At 40.9% G+C, this 17,047-nt stretch overlaps 2 pseudogenes; both read right to left on the reverse strand.

Annotated features, from left to right (window-relative positions):
- Window positions 1–53: 53 nt before the first annotated feature.
- Window positions 54–1,013, reverse strand: LOC101698174 (olfactory receptor 2G3-like; annotated as a pseudogene).
- A 12,968-nt stretch (window positions 1,014–13,981) lies between these two features.
- Window positions 13,982–14,943, reverse strand: LOC101697796 (olfactory receptor 2G3-like; annotated as a pseudogene).
- Between the last annotated feature and the right edge of the window lie 2,104 nt (window positions 14,944–17,047).

Raw genomic sequence — 17,047 nt, forward strand, 5'->3', positions numbered from 1 at the left:
TTGGAAAAGCAGATAGAATATGCCAGTATTCATGGTTGTGTGCATGTAGTTGCTCAGAATATAGGCAGAGATATCCTGAATCTCCAAGACTTCACCTTGCCCTGGGATTGCAGGATCCTCTTCAATGCTGTCTTCACATCCTTGTTTCTCAGGGTGTAAATAAGTGGGTTGAGCACTGGGGTGATAATGCAGTAGAAGGACATGAACTTGGCATGTGTGCTCTTGGCTGTAGGCTGGAGGTACATGTAAATGCCTGGTCCAAAGTACATGGTGACCAACAGCAAGTGGGAAGTGCAAGTGCTGAGTGATTTGTGCCTTCCTTCAGCTGAAGGTAGATTCTATATAGCTCCAGCAATAAAGATGTAGGAGATGATCACCATCAGGAGAGACATCATTCCAAGTGGGATGGCTCCTACAACCAGGGCAATGTCATTAGGAGTGGTGTTCCCACAGGCTAGTTTGGTGAGCAGAGACACCTCACAGAAGTCATCTAGGGTGTGATACCCACAGAGGGGGAGCTGGATGGTGAGTGTGGCTTGGACCAGAGAATTGGCCAGGCCACTGGACAAAGAGGCAGCTGCCATCTGTACACAAATCCAGGGATGCATGATGAGATTGTACTGGAGGTGTTGGCAGATGGCTACATAGTGATCAATGGTGATCATGGCCGGCAAGATCCATTCAGTGCAACCTGCCAAGGTATAAACATAGAGCTGTGTGATGCATCCCCAGGCAGCAATTGTCTTGTCTGATCCCCACAGGTTGGCCAGCAGCTGAGTGACAATAGTGCAGATGATACAGAGGTCCAGCAGAGAGAGGTTGTTCAGGAAGAAGTACCTGGGCATCTGTAGTGTGGGCTCCACCAGGAAGAGGAAGATCATGGAGCTGTTCCCCACCAGGGTGAGGATGTAGGAGACCAGGACCACTGCAGAGAGGGGTCTCTCCATCCACATAAACTCTGAGAAGCCCAGCAGGACAAAAGCGTTGGGAAAATTTGCATTTTCTCTTTGCATACTATCTGTCTCTAATATATGGCTGGAAGGAAAGAGACAAGGTTGAAGATAAAATTTACGTTTCTATTTCTATAGTCCTATGGGAAATTCTCATATCTTTCATTTTGATATCGGGATGATTCCCATCAATATTATGAGATGTACTCAAATATCACACTGCTGCTATATAATTATTACCTATACCTTGACTTTGAAATACAGATGGAGCTGAAATGTCCTAGAGAGGATGATTTTAGTGTGACCTCAGGAGACTGATATGCTACTAGAATGCAATTACTAAAGTCTGTGTTGATGAATTTTCAGAAAGAAACATGTATTGTCTTGGCAATTGGTCCAGAGTCCTTTCATATTACAGGTTGACAAAGCACTTGTCTGAATTTTGTCTATCCTCCAAGACATTGTGGAAGGCTGAGTTTAAAGATGACAGACTAATAAGTGTGACCCAGAAAATTTCACAAATAATAGCATTCAGGCTATAGCATGGGCAATGCTCCATGCTTTCAGCCAGGTTAACAGTGAGAATCAAGAGCAGAGAGGTGAAGAGAAGGATTTCACAAGCTAGGGGTCAAGTAAGTTATGGTTGCTGCAGAGATTAGTGCAATTGATGAAGCCAAGTTCTTTACAAAGGGACAAGATAAGAGACGTTCTGAAGGCATCTTAGGAAAAAGCATGGCCCCACCTACATAGGGTCAAGTATACATAGCATAAATATTTCATTTGGGAAGAGGACCTCTGAGTGCTGTCCTTGATTAGGTTTGCCTAGAGGATTGGTTCTCTGAGATTCATTTCTCCATGCTCAGCCATTCAGGCACTCAGAGGTCATAGCAGCCATCGTCCAAGGGGCCCTGGCTACTGCTGATGGTGGTGTAAGTCCTTGGTTTCATCAACATAGTGCTTCCTTTGCAGGTATGAGAATTGCAGGCTTGAGTCATTAACACATCTAGCAGCATTTCAGTGGGAGGCTGGAAGCCAGACATTGTGTAACAGGGCTCCAGGCCCCAAAGAGGGCCCCAGAGAATATGAATTGCATAAGCATCATCATTCCTAGTGTCTTCCTGTGCCTGCTTAAGTATTAACCAATGTTATAGCCATGTGCCCTGAGGAGCTCCCACACTGGACAGTGGGTTTGGTGCCCCCTATTGGTTGGTGTGGAGCACACTCTTCCTGAGTGAGCAGATTCTCTACCTTGATTTCCTGACTTTCTCCTTCTCTCCTTCAATTCTCTGGGCATCTTAAAGATCAGTGTTTGAAAGTGTTGGTCTGGTAGATCCTCCAGCAGGTCTCATTCAGGGTTTCTTCCTGTTGGTTCCTTTAGCTTTCATTTGAATAGGTCATACTCTCCTATGTCTTTATAGATCTCATTAGATTGTTGAAAATTACACATTTAAATCTAAAAATGGGAAATGCATATCTCTCCTTCCCTTGGTTTGTGATTTGTCCCGTTTGTTTCTTATGATTGTAGCTTCCTTGCTTTGGGTCATCTGTGTCCTGGGCAGCAGATGGGGTGTGGTAAGCCTCTCCTAGGTCTTTCTGAATCTCTGCCTCCTCTGGGCATGTGCCATGAGTCTTTTTTCTTTTGACAAGAAAACTGCACACCATCTTATAATGATCAAGCAGGGCAAGAATATCTACCTCCTCACACACTTCTTATGTCTTGGTGGTAAAAACACTCACATCAATGTTCTATCTCCTAGAAATATACAGTATATACAGTAATCTGTAGTCACCCTGATGGGCAGGAGACATTAGAACTTATTTCTTTGAACTAATTCCTTGTACCATTTATGAGCCTTTCTTCCACATGTGTAGTGCTTTTAGATACCTTATCTTCAAATTTGGGCTCTCATGTGGGAACAGGGAGAATTGAAATTGCAGGAGAAGGTGCAACTTGTCCCTGTCCTGGAGCTCACTTCCCTGGATCTGGGATGCATGACAGGGACCTCTGCATCTGTCTTCCAGTGCCTGTGATGCACTTCCATCCTTCCCTGCTCAGGGTTACCTTCCTCCCATCTGAAAGAATCAGGGTCCCCAGCTGGGACCCAGAGCACTGACACTTCAGAGGGTATGCAGTGCTGAGCAGCCCATGGAGGACACATGCCCCTGAATGGTTTGTGCTTATGTCCCAGTTAGCTCTCATGTCCCTGGGCATAGTGATCTTCATATCACAGCTCCAGCTCTAGTGTGTAAAGGACCCTCTTACCACATTGGAGCCTTGAATGTTTTAGTGGACAGTCTCAATGCACATGTTGCATGTTGGCTTCCTGAGCCTCAACCCGGGTCCTGTTAGGATGAGCACATTTGCTGTATTACCCACAGCCCTGGAACTCTGTGGATCCACAGGAATCTCTCAACAACACATACATCAGCTTTAGACATTTTACTTTTTAATGTTTTTACATCTATTCATTTACATATATAACTGGCTGGCTTAGTGGTTAGTTAAAAGAAACTTTGCACTTCAGAATGTTCTTCTTACACTCCCAAGGATAGTCCCCTTTTGTGGCTGATTCACAGTTCCCTGAGGCAGGAAGTAGCTTTTGGCTCCTATGCTTAGGTGCTAGCACTGCAAAGGGCAGATTTGCTGTGAGACAGCATTGTGCCTTAAGTGTCTGGCATCAATACCTGAGCACACCACTGTTTTCATGGTTGTGTGTTATTCCCCTTGGTACTCTGCTGCTCCTCATGGACATCTGTCCATCTGAAGTAGCAGACTAACTTTATACAAACATTACATTGTCATCTCCTGCTGAGCTCTTTGCATCTCCACTATTCTTATGGTGAATCCAATAAAGAATAGCAGTTATCAAGAAATCAACCAAAAACAAATGCTGGTGAGGCTGTGGGGAAAAAGGAACCCTTCCCACTGTTGGTGAGAATTTAGACTGATGCAACTACTTTGGAAATCTGCATGGAGATTCCTCAAAAAACTAAAACTAGAGGTTCCATTTGAGCCACCTGTTCACCTTCTAGGTATCAGCGATTTATGCACACCCATCTTTATAGTAACACAAAGTATAATAGCTAAATATTAGAAACAGCACAGATGCCCATCAATAGGTGAATGGATAAGGAAAATGTGGTTATTATATACAATGGAGTACCACTGTGCCATAAAGAAGGATAAAGGAGACATTTTTAGGTAAATGGAAACACATTTAAATATCATATTGTTTGTCTTGTGTGAGAAACCAAAAGCATAAATAGGGACCAAAGTTGCTAATAGGTATTTGGAAGTAGGAAGAAAATGCTCAAATGGGACAGGGAACAAAGGAGGGGGAAGAGGAAGGGAAAGAAAGGAGAAAGAAAAAAGGAGAATAGAAGAAAGGATTGAAGCAAATCTTTTGTAAAAAGCATAGGAGGAAGGCTTGAAGGGAGGAGAGGAGAATCAGGAAAAGAGAAGAATCAAGATATTTTATATACAGGTACAGATTTCCTGTGATGAATGTGATCACTATGCATATCTAAAGTACACCAATAAAATCCATTTAAAAACACCAACAATTCATACAGTGAAGCCCTCACCCCCAGGGTGACTGCATCTGGGGAACTTCAGGAGGTCACATATGTTATAGGAGGTGTAGATGAGGCCTCCATCAGGCAGACCTGCAGCCTTTGAAGAAGAGTAATACCCCCCACACCTCTTTCATCAGGTGAGGACTCAGAGAAATAATCTGTGGCCTTTTTTAATTTTTGAGACAGGATCTAACTATGTATTTCAGGTTGGCCTTGAACTCACTATGTAGCTCAAGTTTCCCTTGAACTTGAGCCAATCCTCTTGCCTTGGCTACTAGGTATTGTGGTAACAGGCATATACCATCACATCCAGTCAAATGGTAGCTTTCTTCAAAAGAGGAAGAGAACCCTTGATGGAAATCAAACCCTAATACAAGCTTTATGCAGCACTTTTCAATCTCCAGATCTGTGAGAACACAAATACTTATTTTTACACCATGCTGCACCAGTCCCAGCTGACTAACATCTTTATTCCACAATGTCTCTCTTCCTTATTAATCCATCTGTACTTTAACCTAATTTAAAAACCATCTTTCACTAGGCAATATAAAGTCTGGGTACACAGTAAATGTTTTCATATGTTCCACACTAAGGTGAATATTTTATCTCACAAATGGGAAGCATATCCATGAAATACTTCCAAAATAAATATGAGCTTGGAAATCGATTTTGCAAAGGCTAAAAAATAAAAAGCATCATAAGATTTTGGATAGTGTTGTGAACAATATTTTTTTTACATTTGAAAGAAAATAAATAGCAAAATAAGAATCATTACTAATACAATCAACCTTATTAAGAAAAGTGGATGTCAGAACAGCACTTGAACTCCATATTGTTTATCTACTAGGCAAGAAGACCTTGTGTTATTACACATTTTTAATGCTTGCAGTCGTGGAAAGCACTTGAGGATCAGAAAACGCTTCCACAGGTCAGAGCAGTGAATGCTATACAAAGTCTCAAAAGAAGAGAAAGAAAATCCCAAGATTATGTACTTATTAAATTTGGTGATCTCCTCTGGGGAAATGTAGGAGAGATTACTAAACAAACAGTTTGCAAGCATTTGGAAAAATTGTGACCAGCAGCACAGCATAGAGGTTAATTTGATTCACACTTGAAAAGTGGTCCTGTGTGGAGAGTGGGGTGGGTGCTGTTGGGGTGGCATGGATGCAGTGGACATCTGGTCTAGGGCTACAGCACAGTGTTTATATCCAGAGTTGGTGTCTCTGAGCCCAGGCTCTGCAGACATGGGACCTAGACACATTAGGGCAGGGATGAAAACACCTCTGTCTTCAGCCTTCTGCAGGAGGGATGCAGAGGATGGGGCTGCAGGAGTCCCAAGGGCAGCTCAGGGCACAAGGACCTCCACCTCTGCCTGTCACATCTGACACTGCTATTACATTAATGCCTGTGAGTCAGAGCCTGCACAGCTGTGCACCCGCATTAATCACTTAGAGAGCATCTGTCAAAAGGCTGGCAACACAAGGTTTACCATCCCTGAATTTCCCTACTTTTTAAAAAATTTCCCTACTTTGATTCATCTTCCTTCAAGACTGAGAACAACAAGGTAACAGAAATACAGTATAGCACAACTCTATCAGACACTGCAAAATTGGTTCAAACATTAATTTTGATCAAACTACTTATCTCCATCATTATATAAGATATGGAATGACAGAGGTTTTATGTTCTTTTGTCTTGTTTTGTATGCCTTTGTGACATTTAGTGTAATATTTGACTCTTGCTACAGGTTCCATATTTTCCTTGGAGGATTATTGTTTTCTGTCTCTCTTCTCCTGTGTGTGTGTGTGTGTGTGTGTGTGTGTGTGTGTGTGCCTACAGCCTTTTCCATTGCCACTAGTATTTGGAAATATATACATATTATCAGAGCCAAGAATTTCTTGCTCTTGAAAATTACACTGCTGAGGGGGAATTGAAGTAGTTACTTTGTTTAAGAAATGTTTACCCGCCATTTTATTTTGTGTCTTATGTTTTTGTCTCCCAATATTTGTCACAACCCAGCTTCATTAGGGAAGTGAGAAAACCTATTTTACCACTCTCTATGAGATCTGGAAAAAGAGAAAGTAATTTTAGCACACACTCAAGTCAAACCTCACCCTCTTACATATTTATAGTTGTTGTTTTGGTGCTGTGTGTTGAACCCAGAGTCTCCCCAACCTAACTGCACATACTGACTCCCACCAGTTTGTTTTACCTGAGATCGAGGAGAAGCAGGGGTGGAGAGGCAATGATGCAGTGGTGAGAGTGTGGAGATCTAGGTCAGAAAACTCAGACTGTTTTCAGAAAGCCTGGGATCTAATGGAGAGTTTCAACTCATAAGAAACCATGGGGAGTTAATAAGAATCCAAAGAGAGAGAGAGAGTGTGAGAGGGAAAGAGGAGGAAGAGGAAGAACAGTAGGAGGAAGAGGAGGAGGAGTAAGAAGAAGAGGAAGAGAAGGAGGGAGAGGAAGAAGGAAGAGGAGGAGGAGAAGAAGAAGAGGAGGAGGAGGAGGAGGAGGAAGAGGAGGAAGAATGCTGCCTTGGGAACCCTCTTGAGGTTTATTACCTTAGATCCTCTGATACATGAGCAACTGCATGTGTATAATTAAAGCTGTGATGAAACTTGTAGAGATGAACTTTCCATAGGGAATTTCCTTTCTTTCAGTTTATTTGTCTTTAGGCTCAACTTTGCCCTGAGGAATTTTCCTGAGTGAAGATAAGAACATGAAACAAATTTATTGTGAAGAAATATTAAAATGCTCTGGGGCTTTTATCAAAGATCATGCACAGGAGCAGACTTATCCTATGCACAGAGGTTTCAAAAATAACTTTCATAGTGAAGCAGCACACTTTAAAAAGAAACACTACTTCTGTAGAAAGTTGAGAAGCTCTTTAGCTGGCTACATATTTATTTTCTTGCCACTGCACAATTTTATCACAACAGTTAAAATTTCTACATCAAAACATCGATTTTGACTTTGTATAATTTAATTTTTATTACTACACATTTGTAGTACCTAAGGATTACATTCTTTGGGGGGAGCTGATACATCTATGAAAGAGATCATAATTGTTTTTATATCCCCTTCTCCTCCCCTTCTCCCTCCCTCTGTCTCTCGGTCCCCTTCCCTCTTACAAAATAGCCATTCTTTGTTTTCTATTCCCTGTTATATATTTATTTTTCTCTTTAAGTTATTTATACTCTGGGATTCTCATATAAGAGAAATCTTGTGATATTTAATCTTGCTTGTCTGGTTTATTTCACTTAACTTTGCCTCAAGTTATATCCATTTATCTAAAAAGAAGACTGACAGTTCCCTTCTTTAGCACCAAATTGTACTTCATTGTGTAGAAACTACAGCTTCTTTATCCATTCATCTATTGATAGACATATATTCTGCTTTCAAGATTTACCTATAACGAGTTGTACTGCTATAAAAATTTGTACTCTTGTATCAGTATATTATGATGTTTTTAACTCTTTTGGAAATAGCTAGGTCCAATGGAATTTCTGTTTAGTTTTTTTGTTTGTTTGTTTTGTGCTGGGGATTGAACTCAGGACTTCAAGCTTGCCAGGCAGGCACCATGTCACTGAGCTAAATCCCTGGCCCTCTATTGTTAGTTTTAAAAAGAATTTCCACACTAATATCTATAGTGGTTATACAAGTTTATATTTCCTTGTTTTTCTAGGATGTTGGGGTACATGATTAGGCTACTCCTATGGGCTAACTCTGTTTTTCTGGCGTGGGAATTCACAGTATAAATTTTCAGCTTAGGACTGCCTTTGCTGCATCCCATAGGTTCTGGTATGTTTTACTAACATTGACTGTAGGAACTTTCATTAATTGCTTCTGTGATCCACTGAGTGTTTTTGAATATATTGCTTAATCTCCAGGTGTTTGTAAAGTTTCTGTGGTTTCTTTTGTCATTGATTTCTAGTTTTAGTGTGCTGTGATCTGGTAGTATACCTGAAATACTGTTGAATTTTGTATATTTATTTAAGTAAGCTTTATATGCTAGTATGTGGTCTAATCTGAAAAATATTCTATGTGATGGACAAAGTCTAGTCTGCTGTAGTAGGACAGAGCACTCTGAGCATGTCTATTAAATCTATTTTTTGAAGGTGTGGGTCAGCTCTGATAGTACTTCATCAATGTTTAGCCTAGTTGATCTATTTGTGAAAGTATGGTATGAGATTCCCCATTAATATCATGCAATATTTATTTGATCTTTTATGTCCAGTAGTGGTCATTTTATGAAGGTAGGTGTATTACAATTTGGTGTATATATTTACAATTATTATCTGTTCCCTTTAGCTTTTTCCTGAGCTAATATGTAGTGACTTTCTTTTCCACTTCTGATCAGTTTTGGCTTGAAGTCCATTTTGTGTGGGAATAAGATTGCTACCCCTGCTTGCTTTCATGGTCCTGATACATGGAATATTGTTTTCCATCATTTGTTTTATAGTATGATTCTTTTGGAATAAATGTGTCTCTTGCATGCAGCAAATCTTTAATTTTTGCTTTTTTACTGAATCTTACAATCTGTGTGTTTTGATTGAGAGGTTGAGGCCACTAAAGTTATCACTGAAAGATATTGACTCATTTGTGTCATTGAATTATTTTACTGTTTTGGGTTATTTTATTTTTTCCTTTTGTTTGAACTGCTCATCCTGCCTGGTGTATTAATTACATGAAACTATTTGTCATTATTGGTTATATTTCATCTGTACTGTATACCTTTGAGGATTTTTTGCATGCTGGCTTTGGAGATATAATTTTTAAGAGTTTCTTTGTTACAGAATGTGCTTATTTCTGCATCAAGTTTTTGGGGGTTACCATGGATCTAACTTAGGGCCTTGTGCTTGCCAGGAGGGTGTGGCACCACTAAGCTATGCCCCCAGCCCTTTGTTTTGTCTTTTGAGAAAGGGTCTTACCCTAAGTCAAGCTGGCCTGAACTCACTATATAGTCCAAGGTGGCCCTAAAACTTGCAGCAATCTTCCTGCCTCACCCTCTCAAGTGCTGAGATTACAGCCATGTGCCAGCATATCTGGCTTCTGCATCAGTTTTGCAAGGAAGTTTTTCAGATATGTTGTTCTGGGTTGAAAATGGTTATTTTTCAGAGCATTAAACCATTCACACCAAACATTCTTGGCATTTAAAGTTTGTGGTGACAAATTTATTGTAATCCCAATAAGTTTAACTTTGTATGTGGGTTGTTTTTTTTTTTTACTTTTCCTGACAGCTTTTAAGATTTTGACCTTGTATTAGCCTTCTGGGATTTTGATTATGATGTGTCATGAAGAGCTTTGCCTCTTGTTATAATTATTTAGAGTTCTGTATGTCTTACTTAACTAATTATGAGTCATTTCCACATACTTGAAAAATTTTCAGCTATGATCTCTAAACATATTTTATTCCACTAATGTTGACTGTTAATATTTCTGTAACTCCAAGTAGTCTTAGGTTAGTCTTTTTTTTGCATTGTCTAGTAGCTGTTTGATGATTAATTTTCCTTCCTATCTTGGTGTTTTAAGCTTTCTCTGAGTATATGGTCTTGTGCTTCCTATCTGTTTTCAAGGTCTGGTACTCTCCATACTGTTGTACCCAGTGAGAGGGAACCAACCAGAGACTGATATTAAATCCACACAGGAGTTTATTACAGGCAGGGACCTGAGCTGACCACTGGACTCAAGCCTGGACTGGGGGTTGACCAACATGGTTTATACACCTTTGAGGCCAACAGTTTCTAGGCCCCCCGTGGGATAGAACTAGTAAAGCAAGCAAAAGGTACAGAAGCTGACCATACTGCTGTTAGAACATTTGTAAAACAATAGTTGAATAATTGTTTCTAAGAGACTCTCTAAGGGGAGGAGGTTTCTAAGCTTCCTCCTTCTGAGTTCATCTAAAGGGCAGGCAGATGGGTCAGGCAGCAATATGGAGTCTGTCTTGCTAACTAGGGTCCTTCACATACATTGATCACTTATACTGTCCACATATTCAATAGATGTATTTATCTTTGCATTTTCTGTTTGGCACTTCCTCGTGGACTCTATTTCTTTGGGAAACTTGTCCCTCATATCTTGTGTGGTTTTGGCCAGTGCTTCTACTTTTTATTTGAGTCTTGTTTTACCACATTGATCAGTTTGTTAATTCCAGTCTCTGGGTTTTTTACATCATCTTTGAGCTCACCAAGTTTCCATTTCCTCTGATAACTTTATATAATTTTGCTACTTGGTGTTTGATTTCATCTCCATCTGTGCCTCTTGGATCTGCTGTGGGGGAGTTGAAAGACTTTGAAAGCATTTTTTTTTTTTTGCCTTTTTTATGTTCCTTTCTTTGTGTTGAAAGTTGAGGTCAAATACAATGAGAAGAGATTTTTGTTCATAGAAGATCTCTTAAGGTCCTGTTTTCCAGTGAGTGGGTCTTGGTTTTATTTGTGAAGAGGTATTGTCTACCTCTTTAACCTGTTCAGTTTAATTAGGTTGGACCCAGTCACTGTGTTATAGGGAGATAATTCCTCTTGAGTATAACAGCATCCACGGAGCCAATCATGATACAATCATGAACATTAAAACTTGTTTTGATAATTTTTCTCTTCTATCATCAACCCTCACAGACTGTACTATAATGATATTAGCAGTTGGGCTGGACTGGGAAGGGATGGGGAAAGAAATGGGGGTGGTGCAAAGGAAGGAGTTAAGTCAGTAAGAAGAGAGGGAGATAAGAGACATGTCAGTAGGTAAAAATAGGGTAGACTCTGTTGGAATTATTTTTTATAGCTGGAGTAAAAGTCTAGTGTTGAAGAAGCTAAAAGAATATTTTTGGAGGCTGGAGGAGAGATGCAGAGGGAGGAAAGTATAACATGAGATTGGGAGAGACTGTAAGGTCATTTGTAGTTAGTTTTGTTTGAATCTTCTAAATATATTTCTGCTGAAAATTACCCTTGTGAACATGAGTAGCCAATTCCAGTTAAAGCACTGGTGAATTCTCATTCTCTATTAGACAAATATAGAACTTGCTACATACATGTTGTAAAAAAAGTTGAGAAGAAGAGAAGAAAGAGAAGGGGATAGGGAAAATGAAGACAAAGAGGAAAGACTGTTAAAAAGAGAAAAGGAAGGCTGAGAAAAAGCAGAAAAAAGGGAAACAAATCTTAAATACAAAAATAATATTAATAGGGCTGGGGATTTAGCTCAGTGGTTCTGGTGCCTGCTGCAGAAATGCAAGGTACCAAGTTTGATCCTCAGTACCAAATGATTAATAATAATAATAATAATAATAATAATAATAATAATAGTGCAAGAATAGGAAAAAAGGAAAAGAAAGCAAAAAACCAGAACAGACAAGAAGGGAAACAAACAGGAAGCCCCCAACAGTTGATATGCAATGGAGCCAGAATGTCCACACAGCTCCCTGCATGCTCTCCTTGTAGTTCTGCAGTTTCCCCTATGGACTTCTTAACAACCTGCCTGGGCTTGACAAGGGCTGTCAGTGTCTGTGAACCTGCCTGCTGCAGACCTTTGTCTCTGTCTCAAAATCCAACCTCTTGAATTAATTCGTGAGGAAGAGGATGTAGTACAATTTCCACAGCAACCAGTTCTCTGTTGACCTCCACCAGAGCCTTCTGCCCCATATAGTACCAGAAGCCCTCAGCTAAGGCAATACTTTCTCTTCCTTTACTCTCAGACCTTTAACTACCCTTGGTCTCTGTCCTAAGAGCTCTCCTTTCCAATCTATGGACCTCAGCAAAGTCCTCAGGCTCAGCAGAGGGCCTCCTTTCCCATGTGGGACTGTGGGTTTTGGAGAGGATTTCATAGTGTCTCAGATCTTTCAGGTGTCAGGGGAAGCAATAGGAAAGCACTCACTCTATCTAGCTCCAGCAAATCCCTCCCCTTCCCCATGTCACCTGGAATGAGATCTCCCAGCTCTTTACAATGAGCTCTGGGCTGCCCACAGTTCCCTGTGCTCAGCCTCTCTGTGCCTAGGGTGTGGTGCTTCCCTTTTCATCCTGAGGAGTGGGTGGTGGGGAAGATGCTGTAGGGACACAGTACTCCCAGTGTTTGGGAGGGTGCTGGGGGAGATTGTGTATTTTTTGTGTTGCTGGCCCTCCCTTACTCTGGTCACAGTCCAGGATTTCCCTGACCCCTAAGTGCTGTTCACCCCCATGCTGGGTTTCCCCTTCCTGCCAGGGGGGAGGGAATGAATGTCAGGTTCCTTCCCAGGACTCTGTCCTCTGCAGTGCTGACTCCTTCCCTCAGGCTGTTTGAACCATTCCCAAGATGGCCCTGTTTCTCAGTGCTAATGAGCCAACCCTTTCCCTCATTCATCACTCAAATATGGTGGACTCTGCACTGGATTTCTTCTCCAACTCTAGACTGCCATGTGGAAGGAGTTACTTTCAGGTAAAACTCCATGCTCTTTTTGTAGTTTACAATAGCTGTGGGCTTCTTGGGATTTGGCACTACTGGCCCAGTCCATCGCTTCTCCCTGGTGCTGACAATCTCCTGTCCTCAAGCTGGATTAGTGGAGCCAGGACCTCTCCATGGGACGTGGGGTTAGCATTTCAGACAGTTTCATTACTTGCTCTGCACTGCACTTAGCCTTTTCAGTTTTCTTTTTTCCTACTTTCCTTGGCAAGTCTTTCCTGATTTCTGGAGGTCTACTTTTAATTCTTCAGGAAAAAGGAAATGACCAAAGATCCCATGAATTTCCTATATCTGGTGTCTGGATTCCAAGTCCCTGGAAACAACCAGGCTCTATTTTGCTGCTGGATTTTGCTCTGCCATTTTAAACGTCCATGTGCATTTGCTTTTGTTTCCTTTATTCAGGTCTACATTTCTGTTTTTGTGCCAGTACCATGATGCTTTTGTTACTATGGCTTTCTGGCACAATTTGATTTTGGGTATTGTGATGCTTCCAGACTTTTTCTTTTTACTTAGCATTGCTTTGGCTGTTCTATCTTTCCTGTTTTCACATGAATTTTAGGATTTGTTTCTACATCTGTGAAGAATGTCATTGGAATTTTGAAGGGAATTGCATTGAATCTGCAGATTGCTTTTGTAACACAGCCAATTTAATACTAATTTTCTCAGCCATGACCATGAGAAGTCTTTCCATCTTGTAGTGTCTCCTTCAATTTCCTTCTTCAGTGTTCTGAAATTTTCATTATGGAAGTTTTTAACATGCTTTGTTAGACTGACCCTTGAATATTTTGCTTTTTTAAGCTATTGTGAATGGAATTATTTTTCTGATTTCTATTTTAGTTAGTTTATTATTGTTGTATAGATAAGCTATTGATTTTTTTTTACTAGTACATGATTTCAGTACATAATGCTCATGTTCATCATGGAGAATTTGTACATATACATAACATATATTACTTCTTTATAGCCCTCTTCCCCTCCTGTTTCCTCTCTGAAAATATTCTTCACTTCTCCATTTTCAAAAGCTCTATTTAATTGTGTATCTTGCATCTTGCTTTTATAGACTGTACCCCACCCTGTGATTGCAGGATCCTTTTCCGTGCTGTCTTCACATCCTTGTTTCTCAGGGTGCAGATGAGTGGGTTGAGCACTGGGGTGATAACACAGTAGAAGAAGGACATGAACTTGGACTGTGTGCTGTGGGCTGGGGGCTGAAGGTACATGTACATGGAAGGGCCAAAGTACATGGTGACCACCAGCAAGTGGGAACTGCAGGTGCTGAGTGCTTTGTTTCTTCCTTCAGCTGAAGGGACCTTAAGTACAGCCCTAGCAATAAAGGTGTAGGAGATGACTACCATGAGGGGTGCCACAAGTGCAAAAGGGATGGCTCCCAAACCAGGGCCAGTTCATTAGCAGAGGTGTCCCCACAGGACAGCTTGATGAGTGCAGGCACCTCACAGAACAAGTGGTCCAGGGTGTGGTGCCCACAGAAGGGGAGCTGAAGAGTGAGTGTGGCATAGAGCAGAGAACTGGCCAGGCCACTGGTCCAGCATACAGCTGCCATTTGCACACTCACCCAGGGATGCATGATGAGAGTGTACCGGAGGGGCTGACAGATGGCCACATAGCGATCAATTGCCATCATGGCCAGCAGGATGCATTCTGTGCAAGCTGTCCAGCTGAAAATATAGACCTGTGTGATGCATCCCCAGGCAGCAATTGTCTTGTCTGGTCCCCAAAGGTTGGCCAGCAGCTGGGGCACAATTGTGCAGGTGAGACTAAGGTCCAGCAGAGAGAGGTTATCCAGGAAGAAGTACATGGGTATGTGGAGCCTGGGGTCCACCAGGGAGAGGAGGATGATGGAGCTGTTCCCTACCAGGGTGAGGAGGTAGGAGACCAGAACCGCTCCGAAGAGGGACCTCTCAAGCCATGGAAACTCTGAGAAGCTCAGCAGAATGAACATGTTGGGAAAGCTCATGTTTCCCCTTTCCATGGCAGCTACCTTACATATGCCTAGAAGGTAAGGGACATAATTTGAGTATAAACATGACTTTTCCACTTCAATAACTTCATAGCTCTGCCCTCAAGTCTCCCATGACTTTGGAATAATGGTTCTTTTAACACGTAGTTGAAGTTCTTGACTGTGTGGCTGAAACATCCCTATCCCTTGATTTGGAAGTCAGGATAAAGGTGAATAAAGATGTGATGAGAAATTTTACATTGCACTAAGTTCACTGAACTAGGATCCTTTTTGTAGAAGACATCTGCCTATCATTTTCTCCCTAATTTTCCATTTTTTATCACCTGCTTTATTCCTTCTGTCATCCAATCTATTCATTGTCATGTTCCACAGTCATGTAGAAAGGGCCAGGTTATCTCTTACATTTAGGACACTGCCTTCAGGAATGTTCAGTAAAGGGATGACTCTGCTTCATGTTTCCTTGCAGTCTTTAAGGGTCAGGGTCCTGGGGTTCAATAGCACATGGTGGAGTTTGAGAGAAGCAAAGTAGCTCACTGTAGCTGTGAATTTCTGTGGTGGGAGAAGGCCACCAAATGGAGTTATTCTGGGGACTTGCCTATCTTCACCCCCACTTTTTTCATTTAAAATGGACATGACATCCGTTTGTAATCAAACTACTTTTAAGCACACTGTGATGTTGGTTTCCATCACTCTTATTCCCTCCACCACTCTACCTTTCAGAGACTAAAATCAGTACAGAATAGCTCCACACTCCTTCTCCAACTCTGGCACTCACCATTCCCCTTTATTGTCTACTGTTCTACCATCTGTAAATATCTCAGAGAAATAAAATCCTGTACTATTTTATATAGTGTAATTAGATTATTAAACATGTATCAGCAGACTATGAACATTTTGATACTCATTTAGTGCAGATAATTTTTCTGTGGACTGTGAATAGGTGTGGGATTGGATGATTCAAGTGTATTTATTTATTGTTTACTTTATTTTGATTATTATTACATAGAATGAGATTTATGTACTAATTTAATGAAACAAATATAGAATGCACAATGAGTGGGAGCACTGACCTTATTTTCCCCAAACTAGACAATCCCAGTTGGGGGTAATGGGAGATGTGATACTTTAAATCTGTTGCTTATGTCCTATCTACTTCATAATCTCAATTTGGTAGCTGTCATTGCAGAAAATCCTGCTTCACAAGGAACAGATGCTGTAAATAGAAGCAAGCTTTTCAGTGCTTTTGAGGCAACCTCAGGATATTCCATTTTGACTTTAGTTCAGAATGTGTTAAGATTTGAATTTGTCTCAAACAATTTTAAGGGAAGTTATTTGTGATTTCAAGAAGATCATCCCTTTGAAGCATGCATAAAGTGGTATCACATAGCATCTTCTCAAATCAGTACTGGACCCACTCCTTCTGAGTTTGAAGGCATTTTTGTTTGGGAACTAATTCTTGAATTCTTCTGAAAACTGAGACAAGTGATTATGCACAGGCTGGGAGAAGAATGCCCTAGCTTTGTCCCCTTTCCTAAACCTCTGTTAATGTTTGAAACATGTTAAAAATCCCAATGTGTACTCATTGCTCCCATATTTCCATTTTGACTTTGAATATATTCATTTTCTTTGCTGACTTGAGCACTGCTGTGCTTCTCCCTTGAAGTGATAGCCTGATTTTATTGAACAGGTTGAGTAGAGCACAGAAGCAAGCAATCAGTGTCACTAAAATGTGCTGCATATGGTCCCTGTTATTCTCAAAAAAAATCTCTAAGTAAGCTCTTCCAACTCAAAACCCCAACCAGTGAGCTACCTTTAGAAATCATCTCCTCATTGTGTGTAAGAGAAGAAATATGTGTTCTGTATCTATGTCCTCAAAGAGCTTTAAGCACAGATGTGAGGTAAGAGTATGAAGTTTAATGTGGTTGTTAATTTTATCACATTTGAAAAATAAGGTTCAGTTCAGGTGACACTGTTTGGCTAGTCAGCCTTTCTCTATGAAACACACTGGGAACAGATTCATGGGAAGAAGTGACTTCTGGGACATGTCACTCAAAAAGATGAGTAGTTCTCCAGCTGCTGGTTTGGATGTCAACAAAATTACACATAACATACCTTC

This window comes from Heterocephalus glaber, unplaced genomic scaffold, assembly GCF_053883595.1.
Source record: "Heterocephalus glaber isolate CG9 unplaced genomic scaffold, H.glaber_assembly_v1.0 deba00001673, whole genome shotgun sequence".
NCBI classification, from domain to species: Eukaryota; Metazoa; Chordata; class Mammalia; order Rodentia; family Bathyergidae; genus Heterocephalus; species Heterocephalus glaber.